Source organism: Ovis canadensis, chromosome 16 (assembly GCF_042477335.2).
Source record: "Ovis canadensis isolate MfBH-ARS-UI-01 breed Bighorn chromosome 16, ARS-UI_OviCan_v2, whole genome shotgun sequence".
Lineage (NCBI taxonomy): Eukaryota > Metazoa > Chordata > Mammalia > Artiodactyla > Bovidae > Ovis > Ovis canadensis.
The window spans coordinates 37,135,215-37,146,593 of NC_091260.1; the positions used below are offsets into that span (position 1 = coordinate 37,135,215).

The following is an 11,379-nucleotide window of genomic DNA, read 5'->3' on the forward strand; positions in this document are numbered from 1 at the left end:
ACTGCATTCCAGCTGTGTGACCTTATACAAATTATCAATGTCTGTATAACATCTATAAAATGAGGATAATTATAGCATTTACATCATGGTATCATTGTAAAAACTCAATGAATCAGTATGACTAAAACTCTTAGACCAGGGCCTGGCACCATTCAGTCACTGTTGGCTGTGACCTAAGACTGCACTCAAGTAGCAGTCCCTGGGCATGACCAGTAGGACTTAGGTAGAAGATCATCAGGTTTCCCTGGTGGCTCAGTGGGGGAAGAGTCTGCATGCAATGGTTTGATCTCAGTTCGATCTCTGGGTTGGGAAGATCCCCTGGAGGATGGCATGGCAATCCACTTCAATATTCTTACCTGGAGATTCCCCATAGACAGAGGAGCCTGGTGGGCTACAGTCCATGAAGTTGCAGAGTCGGACTCCACTGAATGACTAAGCACAGAACAGCGCAGAAGATCATTAGGCACTTGGTAATTTCAAATAGAGCCTGCTTGCTGAAAATACTCTGGAGTGTGTGAACTATTTCTTAGGATATTAGAAGTCTTCTTCAATCTAGAGCTGATACAGTGCCTGAAAGTCTCAGCCCTGGTTAATGAAGTTAAAGACTGTTTTATAATTCATTGTTATCTAGAAGTAATAAGTGTAACCACTAAGTCATCATACACCTCATTGTCAATTCACTCATCATCCAAGAGAGAGCTAGTCAGTTAGCCAAGCCTTTATGGTAGGAAGCACAGTCAAGAACAATACTGAGGAATGTCAACAAAAAAGATGCACAACGTGATGCTGCTGCTGCTGTTAAGTCGCTTCAGTCATGTCCGACTCTGTGCGACCCATAGACGGCAGCCCACCAGGTTCCCCCGTCCCTGGGATTCTCCAGGCAAGAACACTGGAGTGGGTTGCCATTTCCTTTTCCAATGCATGAAAGTGAAAAGTGAGAGTGAAGTTGCTCAGTCATGTCTGACTCTTAGCGACCCCATGGACTGCAGCCAACCAGGCTCCTCCGTCCATGGGATTTTCCAGGCAAGAGTACTGGAGTGGATTGCCATTGCCTTCTCTGGCACAACGTGATAGTTGCTAGTGAAGCTTTACTTGGGGCGAAATGAAGACTGCAGCCTGGGAAATATCACCTCAGATAGCTCTGAGGAACTGTTCCAAAAGCAGCAGTAGGGGAAGGTCAATACATAAGATTCTGGTGAAGAGGGAGTTCAATGCAATCACGAACTTACTTTATAAAAGGTTTTCCACTAGTCCTGAGGAGCTCATGTCACATGAAGGGATTTAATACTTTTCTAGGTATGAGAAGATGCAAGATTGGGACCATGAAATCAGTTCCTGAAAATATCTAACTATCTAAAAACCTGCTCCATCAGTTTCCCTGGAGCACAGACTGCCTTACTTTCCACCTGAATTCCCTTCAGGGAGCGTTGAAGGTTGGCAGCTGCAGCAGCACAGGCAGATGGCAGATGCCCTTGTGGTTGTTGTTCCGTCGCTGGCAAATGCTCTGGGTGAGTCACAACTTGTAGTTGACAGGAACCTGATGAACACCTCCAAGGCAGTTATGGTAGACACTGTTGGTGCCCATATCCTCTGGCTATCACTTCCGTACTCTGAAGGCTGCTTTCTCAGAAACCTTGAACTCTGCTTTAGGATGCTTTATTCTGTAGCTCTGGGAGTACATTCAGCCCATGAGCAGGCAGGCTGGAAATGCAGAAACATTAATGACCCTGGAGTAACTCTCCAACATCTCCAATGACAGTGGGTGAGTTGGTGGCTAATACCCCAGTTTCCTAGCCCCACATTTGGAATAACTCTGAGGTGTGTTACGCACTGTCTCCCAGTTCCCCCATGGGATTGAGTTCCCTTGCCCATACTGGTAATCAGCATAAAAAAGTGCCCTTTATCACCTGTTTATTCTCACTCCTCTACTATCCTAGTGGCTTCCTAGTGGTGTGTCTCATAACTAGGTTACCTGCACACCGAAATTCTGGTATCAGTTTCAGTGTGTGTGTATGGAGGGGTCTCCCTCGTTGGTGGCTCAGATGGTAAGGAATCTGCCCGCAATGTGGGAGACCTGGGTGTGATCCCTGGGTTGAGAAGATCCCCTGGAGAAGGGAAGGGCTACCCACTCCAGTGTTCTGGCCTGGAGAATTCCATGGACAGAGGAGACTGGCATTCTACAGTCCACGGGGTTGCAAAGAGCTGGACACGACTGAGCAACTTTCACTTTCTTTTTCACTTTTATATCACCAAGAAATGCTCTGATACCAGCTGGGGTGTCCTACAATTTAACTCAATTCTGATAGTGTCTGTCTATCAGAGAGAGCATCAGGTTCCTCAAGTTAAGGGCTCAGTGCCATAAGACTGCCCTTGCTTTGGATGCCAATTGAAATTCCAGGTTGTTACTTGTGTTTTTGACTGACTTGCTATAAATGAGAAGTTCCTATGACTCCCTTGATTAATATCTGGGAGTGGCTCTCGGATTCAGGAACCATGTTTACTCACTGAATTGTCACTTTATTACAAAGAATACTAAAGGATACGAATTCACAGTTCAGATGAAGAGATACATAAGGCGAGGTTCCGAACAAAGAAGCTTCTGTTCCTGTGGAATTTGGGCCTGGTATGGTGGCATGTGGAAGGGCTCTGTTTCACCAGCCTGGAAGCTCTTTGAACCGCCTCCTTTCAGGTTTTTATAGAGGCTTCATTACACAAGCATGATTGATTAAATCATTGGCTATTGGTGACTGATTCAACTTTCAACTCCTCTTACCTCTCCAGAAATCAGGGGGCAGAACTGAAAGTCCCATGGTAGGTTCCCCTGACAACCAGTTCCCAATCCTTAGGTACTTTCCAAAAGTCATCTCATCAGTCCTTAGGTACTTTCCAAAAGTCATCTTTTAATGTAAACTCCATTATGGAGGAAAGGTGCTTGTTATGAATAGTATGACACCCATTTCACCTTTGTGGCTCTCAAGCAATTTCAGAACCTGAAGTGAAAGTGAAAGTCACTCAGTTGTGTCCAATTCATTATGACCCCATGGACTTAACAGTCCATGAAATTCTCCAGGCCAGAATACTGGAATGGGTAGCCTTTCATTTCTCCAGGGATTCTTCCTAACCCAGGGATCAAACCCAGGTCTCCCGCACTGCAGGCGGATTCTTTACCAACTGAGCTATGAGGGAAGCCCCAGGACCTGAAGATAGGAGATCAAATATTGTAACAGAAGATGCTCCCATTGCTCTTATCACCAAGGAAATTCCAAGACTTTGGGGGATCTGTGAGCCAGAAACCATGGAGAAGACCAAATAGATATTAGAAATACACTTTGGTCATTTGAATGACCAAATATATATTTTTTACACGTCATGATATCTCACATTCAAATCTGTACCTCAGGATCTGCTTTTGGGCAAGTCCAAAGCAGGATAGCAGCCTTCTAGCATTTGGCTGGGGCTCCCCATGCCTCTTGTTCTTCCTGCCTCTCCCCATTCTCCTCATCTGCAACCACAATTTCAACCCCCAAATTTAAGGGTTGTTTTTTCTTTTATTTAATTATTTAATTTTGGCTGTGCTGGGTCTTCATTGCTGCCTGTGGGCTTTCTCTAGCTGCCGTGAGTGAGGGCTACTCTCCAGCTGCGGTGCAGCGCGTTCTCATTATGGCCCTCTTGTTGCAGGGCACAGGCTCTAGAGCACACCAGCTTCAGTGGCTGTGACACAGGGGCTTAGTTGCCCTGCAGCACGTGGGATCTCAGTTTTGAAAACCATGTTCCCTGTAGGCAGCTTCTTAACCACTGAACCACTAGGGAAGTCCTAGGGACTATTTTTCTGCTGTAGCTATTAGTATTTCTATGGAAATCTCCCTGGGGTAAGTAAGGAATAGGTATTCAGAATTAACAGTATCACAGAATCCTCCTGAAATAAGCAAGCCACATAGACTGACACTTGGGAAGGGGGAAAATGTCAAAATAAACCATTTCTTTGTAGAACTCAGGAATTCAACCTTCTTGACGACCAATTCCTAAATAAAATTTGGGCTGGAAGCAAATTGTCTGACATCTCTTGCATCAATACCACCATCAACAAAATTTGCAAGTTGTATCCATTCTCAGACTTATTGACCCTGATAGTATTTTAATAATTACATCAAGTTCAGCAGGCTCCTTTGAAAGTATAATTTTATACAGATTTGGAAAATATTACATTTCTAAATCTTTTATGCAATGAACTGACAAGAACAAGCATCTTATTAAAATTAATGAAATATCTTACTCCTTGAAGTTCAATATTGCTAAAAGCTAAGTAGTATTTAGACAATGATGACAAGGCCAAAACAAGTAACTGTGAAAGTAATCTCTTTCAGACCAGGCATACTAAGTGCTTTTGTAACCTTTTTTTTCCCTTCCTACAAAGTAATGACAAAACTTACCAAGTCTAATATAAAGGATGGCTCATTGAAATTTTAATTAAGTAATAATATTCAATGTTTATATAGTTTTTTTTTTACCATAGGGCTCCAAGAATTATCAAATAATAATTGAACTTTCTAAGTCATCTACTTCACTGCCTCTTACCCCTCACCTTTATGAAGAATTTTAAAAAATAACTTCAAGCATATGATAATTATATTGTTAAAAGGTTCTAGAAGTAGAGTTTTATCAATTTGTCATCCATTTTTTCAATCATTCATCATTACAATAAAATTTTCTATTTATCCATCCTTTCATCCACACACTCACCCATATACTTGCAAATTTTTGTTAAGCAACCACCACATGTGAGGTCTTATGGTAAATTCTGGCTCTACAGTGGTTATCAAAACAGTTATGGGTCTCAGCTCTCATGGAGCTTGTAGTATAGTAAATTCTACAGCATAAATTCTAATAAGATTTATGTGATTATACTGTTTCCATCCAAAATAATTTTTGAAATATGTTTTTCCTAATTAAGATTCAGATGGTTAACTTCAGGTATAATACTGTTAGTTGCACAGATCTAGAGATAAGAACATTTGAAAAGAGAATGGAGGCCTTGTCTGAATACAGCTGAGTTCAACAAACACAAACCTGTATTCCGTGCCGATTAATGTGGTTAGATCACATTATGAGGTGTGTCAGTGTGGCGAAGCAAGGCAGTGGCTCATGGAAACCAATATATTAGCTCACTTCTGTTTTAATGTTGTTCTGTTAAGTTTAAAAAAAAATAATTAAGAGAACAGAGGTTACAGGCAAGGCTAAAATTTATGATGCTTCCATCTTAAAATTCCTATGTCAACTTGGGATTTGCAAATTTTTCTTCCCTTCCTTGGTCATTGATGCTTCTAAAAGGGCAGATAAATAATCATTCCTGACTCATAGAGCAAGCTGACTCATCTCTAGCTGAGAGAAATGTACCATTTCCTCCAGAGATGTGTTTGCTCACATTGCTTAGTCGTAGATATCTCTATGCTGGGTTAGGTCCTGAGAGAGTTGAGTTCTCAAAAAGAGCAAATGAGTTCACCTTTATTTTCAATGACATGATTTTTACCACAGCAATTGCTGTAGCCTTTTTTTTTTTTTTGTCTAGTCAGAGATGGGGAGTATGAAACTGGTGATTTAGATATTTCCTTCCCTCTGCCTTAGGAAATCGTTGACAAACTGCTAGTGAATCAGGCCTCATCTGTACTGGACAAGAGTGTTAAGAGGAAATTGTCCTGCAGGGATTCTGAATGACTCACACTTGACTGAGCTTTCTTTAGAACAATTTTTGTATTACAGGTGTTTTACGTTGATGCATGTTGCCATTATGACTACTCTATGCATATCACTTTTATAATAATTTTTGGAACATAGCATATTTATTTGCATGTTCGTGTTAGCTTGTTAGACCCTGAGTTCCTACATGGCAGGAATTGTCTTTTCCTCTTGCTATTTCCAGGGATCAGCACAGTGTTCAGTTAATAGTGAGTGGCTCAGCCGTGTCTGACTCTTTGCGAGTCCATGGACTATACAGTCCATGGAATTCTCCAGGCCAGAATACTGGAGTGGGTGGCCTATCCCTCCTCCAGGGGATCTTCCTGACCCAGGAATCGAACTGGGGTCTCCTGCATTGCAGGCAGATTCTTTACCAACTGATCAGGAAAGCTCGCTCAGTTAATAGAGGTGCTTGATAAGTGTTTGTTGTGTGAATGAATGAATCTCTCTGGATGCTCAATAGTGAGGACTCAGAAGTGCATTTGGGTTGGTTATTAACGTGGCCACTCTGCACTGTTGGCTGGTATGACCACATGTGAACCTGCTTAGGTTTTATACAACATGGCTAATATTCATGGTATTTCTATATCCAGTGTTCTTCCAGTGGCGTTGCTCTTGTAGTTCGGATGGAAAAGCTGCTATATTATTTCAAATGGTTGTGAAATAATAAAATAAATAATAATCTCAAATGTCAGAGAAAATTATTTTCATTGAACTTAAAAAACAATTCTACAAGATCCATTACAAAATATACACAAAAAGAGAAAATAGTGTTACAGACTACTGAGTACCATGTATTATTTTTATAGTGGGAACAAGAATGTTTGCCATGCAGCAGTATGTGGTTAAGATAAAAATATCTTTTCAAATAAGTCAGGGGCATTTTTTTTCCATGTTAAGCCACAGGATGAAACAACAAGAAGGAAGTGATTTATTGATTATAACATTTAAAAGTTACTTTTCTGAATCAACTCTTATTTTAATAGGGCTAAAATCATTAGGAAGTTTGGAGGATATGGGCATAAGGGCATAAAGACATATGCTTGTCACTGTTTGGAGCATAAACCAGGGCCAGACATTTTAAGTTTCTGATTTTATCTGTTAGGATTGGTCAAGGATGTATAATGGACTTCCTCGGTGGCTCGGTGGCAAAGAATCTGCCTGCCAATGCAGAAGGGGCAGGAAATACGAGTTTGATCTCTGGGTCGGCAAGATTCCCTGGAGGAGGCCATGGCAACCCACTCCAGTTTTCTTGCCTGGGAAATCCCATGGACAGAGGAGACTGGCGGGCTGTAGTCCATGGGGTCACAAAGAGTTGGACAAGACTGAGCACGCACGCATAAAGATGTATGTAACAGAAAGTTCCAAATAATCGTGGATTACACATATAAATGTTTTTCTTTCATGTAAAGGAAGTTCTCAGGCAGAGAGTACAGGAGTGGTATAGAGGCTCTCTCTGTTTCATTGTCACTAACACTTGGTCTCTATTCAAGTTTGCCACATGGTACCAAGATTTTTGCTGAAATTTTAGTCATCACATCTACAATCCAGGCAGAAGGAGGGAGGAAGGGGAAAAGGGCACTCCTTCCTGCTGAATCAGCTTTCTTTAAAGGAACTTCCTGGCTAAAAGTTTATTAGTTTTGCTTATCCTTTCAAAGAACCAGGTTCTTGGGTTCAAATGTTGTTTGGAATTTTTCTTGTTTCCTGAGGTAAGCTTGTATCATTATAAACTTCCCGCTTAGAACTGCTTTTGTTGAGTCCCATAGATTTTGGATGAAAAAGCTTAGGAAACCAAAAACAAAAGGAAAAGACAACCTATGAAATGGGAGAAAATATTTGCAAATGATGCTACTGGCAAGGGATTAATTTCTAAAATATACAATCAGCTCATACAGCTTAATATAAAAATAATCAAAAAATGGGCAGAAGACATAAACAGACATTTCTCCAAAGAAGATATACAGATGCCCAACAGGCACATGATGATCGATACCGCTACTTATTAGAGAAATGCAAATAAAAACTACAATGAGGTATTACCTCACACCAGTCAGAATGTCCATTAATAACTGCTAGAGAAAGTATACAGAAAAAGGAACCCTACTACGCTATTGGTGGGAGTGTAAATTGGCACAGCCACTTTAAAGAACTCTTCCTCAGAAAATGAGAGTTACCATATGACTGAACAATTCTACTCCTGGGCACACATCCAGAAAAGACAATAATTCTAATTCAAAAGGTATCTGAACCTCAGCATTCATAGCAGCACTATTTACAGTAGCCAAGACATGGATGCAACCTAAGTGTTCACTGACAGTTAAATGGATAAAGAGGATGGGTATATAGGTATATATATGTATGTGTCATGGAATGTTACTTGGTAATAAGAAAGAATGAAATAATGCCATTTGTAGCAACATGGATGGACCTAGAGATTATTATATTAAGTGAAATAAGTCAGAAAAGGGAAGACAAATATCATATGACATCATTTATATGGGAAACCTAAAGTAAATGACACAAATGAACTTATTTACAAACCAGACATAGACTCATAGACATAGAAAGCAGACTTATGGTTATCAGAGAGAAAAGGAATGGAGAAAAAAATATAGGAGCTTGGGATTATCATATATACACTGCTACACATAAAATAAGTAAGCAACTAGAACCTACTGTATAACATAGGGAACTATATTCAATGTCTTATAACAACCTATAAAGGGCAAGAGTCTGAAAAAGAAGTTCCATGTGCATTTGTGTATGTATAACTCAATCACTTTGCTATACATTTGAAACTAACACACATTGTAAATCAACAATAATTTAAATTAAAAAAATTAAATTAACAGAAAAAAATAAAGTAACTTTCTGGAAGCTCTCAGCCAGTGATTTTTACTTACATCTCCTGGACCATTACTAACAGTGAGAGAGCCTGGAAAAGACCATCTTTTAGCTGTGTACATTTGTAACTCCAAATAAAATTTGAGGTTTGTTACCAGGGAATAAGGAGATGGCTGTTGAGTAGCAAATCAGCAGGCCCTGCTACTGAAGAAACCAGATAAAACACAGGTAAAAAAAAGCCATAACACTTTCTGGGGGTTATTGGATGATCAGAGTACCAATGGGAATGTATATGTAGAGATACTCCAAATGTGAGTATCTGTGGCCAGAGCAGGGATGGCCTGAGTACTCTTTGAGGGTAAGGCAGGTTGTAGATCTGTTGAAATGTCTCATGGGGTAGTTAAAATTCATTATGTTGGCAAATTTATCAAGATTCAGGGTTGATCTTCATTACTGTAGGGATTGAAACTTGATTTTTTTTTAAAGCACACTGAAAGTAGATGTGAGTCTTAAAGAGAAATTCAAACACCCTTAACTTAAAGGTAAAAAAAAAAAATCATAGATGTAAGAAAGCAAAGTGTTTATTATTATTTTGCAATAAGAAATAAGTTTCAGGGAGCAAAATGCTCACAGAAATTTGCTTGGTGAGCATGGAATTAGAAAAAGACCAGATAAATCATCTGAATGCCTAGTGGAATTAGGCTAAAGGCAGGATTGGCTTGCTGTGGGATCAGAAGGCAGGTGTAAGGACTCATCTCCCTGTCTTCCCTGTATCCCCAGACATCCTCCTCTCCTTTTGGTTGGGATGTTCTTGAGAGATGTTCACTTTCAAGCTGATTATAGCCTATCTTGTAGACGTGGGAACCTCACTGTCTCTTCAGAGTGATTTGTGTATTTCCACTCTACCCCAGTATGTGTGGAGTTTACAATTTTAATTCTGTTAAAATTTAACTCTCAGAGGATAATTTAATTCTACTTACCTCTAAGTTCTCAGGAGATGCCTCAGTAAAGCCTCATATGCTGCCTCTAATAGGCTGTTACATAGACATTTACTGTTAAAGCCAGAAAATGAACATAACCCTTTTGTGGTGGAGGATAAATGGTGATGAGGAGGGTATGTCAGTCTAGAGTTGACTGGTATGACTCAGCAAAAAGACTGAAACAGTTAACAGGAAGTCAATGTGTGAAAGCCTGAAAACAGGGCTGAATCTTGACCACTATTCAAGGAAGACAACTGTTGAGCCAGAATGACTTGGTACTCAAAGAACTCATAAGACAGCCCCTGGGTAGCTTTCACGTGTGTCTCAGTAATCTTGTGGAATTGTAAGCTTTTTGAGAGATCTGAGTATATTGCCCTCAGACAGTCTGTTTTCTCCCTCATCACATGTGTGTCCTTTCCCAAATGGAGAGCTTTGTCAAAGAGGAAGAGGGGCCTGACTGACAGAAAGCAGCTCTCCTTTAATGAAATAACTTTCTGAAACAATCAAGCTCTGAAGTACTATTCTGATTATTTCAGGGTGAGCTGGAATTTATTTTGCACAAAAACTGTGAAAGAGACTAACTCTGCTCCCTAGTCCTATGTCAGTTTAATTGCTCACATGCATTAATATTGACTATATTTGGACCTAATTGTTTTCAGTGCTGTCACTTTTTATTAAAACTGGATAGACAGAAAATAAAGCATGAAGCTTTTTCCTGTGTCTGTGAGGAATGCAAATGTGTTTTGTCCACAGTCATGAAGAAAGGAGAAGGTGGGATAACTCAGAATGGCAATACATAATATGTTCCCCTAAAACCCTTGAGCAGTTTAAAAATTTTTTAATTTTAAATTAAAGTTAAGAATTAAAAAAATTTAAATAAGAGCAGTTTTAAAATATGCCTCTTTTTGACTCTCAACTTACCTTTGAGGCCATAGATGGAATCAAATAAGCCCTCAAAGACAGAATTCCCCACACTAAAATGCCATATTCTTTTAGGCTATTTTGGGAAGGTTTTTGTATGTTTAATAAAATACTACTTCCCTGAAAGGATGAGGGATACTTTTCAATTGTGGGCTCCATCATCAGCTGCTGGTCAAAATAAGCTGTTTATCTTCCAGTTTCAGAGTCACCAGACCTTCCATAGCTGTTGATAGAAACTTCCTCTCCGGCAATCTGATCCGGTTGGACTATTGGATGTGAACAGCATGGAGTCTAAACTCAAAACACAACTCTCAAGTTTTTAGCAACAAATTATCAGGATACTCACCAACTGCAATCAGAGGAAATCTCAACAGTCCTTTTGTTATATTAAAGAGGCTTACAACAATACGTTCCATGGATTTGAAATTTAGATGAGATAATTATTTTTTTTACCAGTGAGTCCAGAGTTTCTATAAATCCCCCCTCTATTTTTCTTATGAAATACAGTCTTGGATTTCTAGGTCATAATCAGTATACTTTCAATGAATCAAAATGACACTAAAATGTAATTTTTAAAGAATCTTTTTTTTTTTACTTTATTCTCAAAGAAGTTCTATAATTTTAATTAGATTGCTTTTTAACACAGTGCTTCCATTTGTAAGTATTCATAGTCAAATAGTGCTGGTTAATGTTTCTAAAAGCCAAGACAACAAACAAACAAGCGTAAAAGTATCTATTTCTATATGAATATAAGAAAACTCAATGACGTCACATGGAAAAGAACATTATTTCTCTTCTGAAACCCAGGTTAAATGTAAAGGCCGAGATGAATCCTTTGGCTGCTGACCATTGAAGGAGAAGCCTGAATTATGCTCCCATGCTCTGCTACCACCCATTCAAT

The 11,379-nt window shown here is 39.5% G+C and overlaps 1 protein-coding gene across 7 annotated transcripts in view; it reads left to right on the top strand.

Annotated features, from left to right (window-relative positions):
- ESM1 (endothelial cell specific molecule 1) overlaps positions 1-11,379 on the top strand; it is a 77,264-nt gene that overhangs the window by 19,722 nt on the left and 46,163 nt on the right. Inside the window, exon 4 of one of the 7 annotated variants that reach the window (XM_069556538.1) lies at positions 1,297-1,508. The exons of 5 other annotated variants lie outside the window; for them this stretch is intronic. The gene's annotated coding sequence lies outside the window, so the exon portion shown is untranslated. Of the gene's footprint in view, positions 1-1,296; positions 1,509-11,379 lie in introns of those variants that run through there. One more of the 7 variants, XM_069556548.1, reaches the window with a different exon arrangement.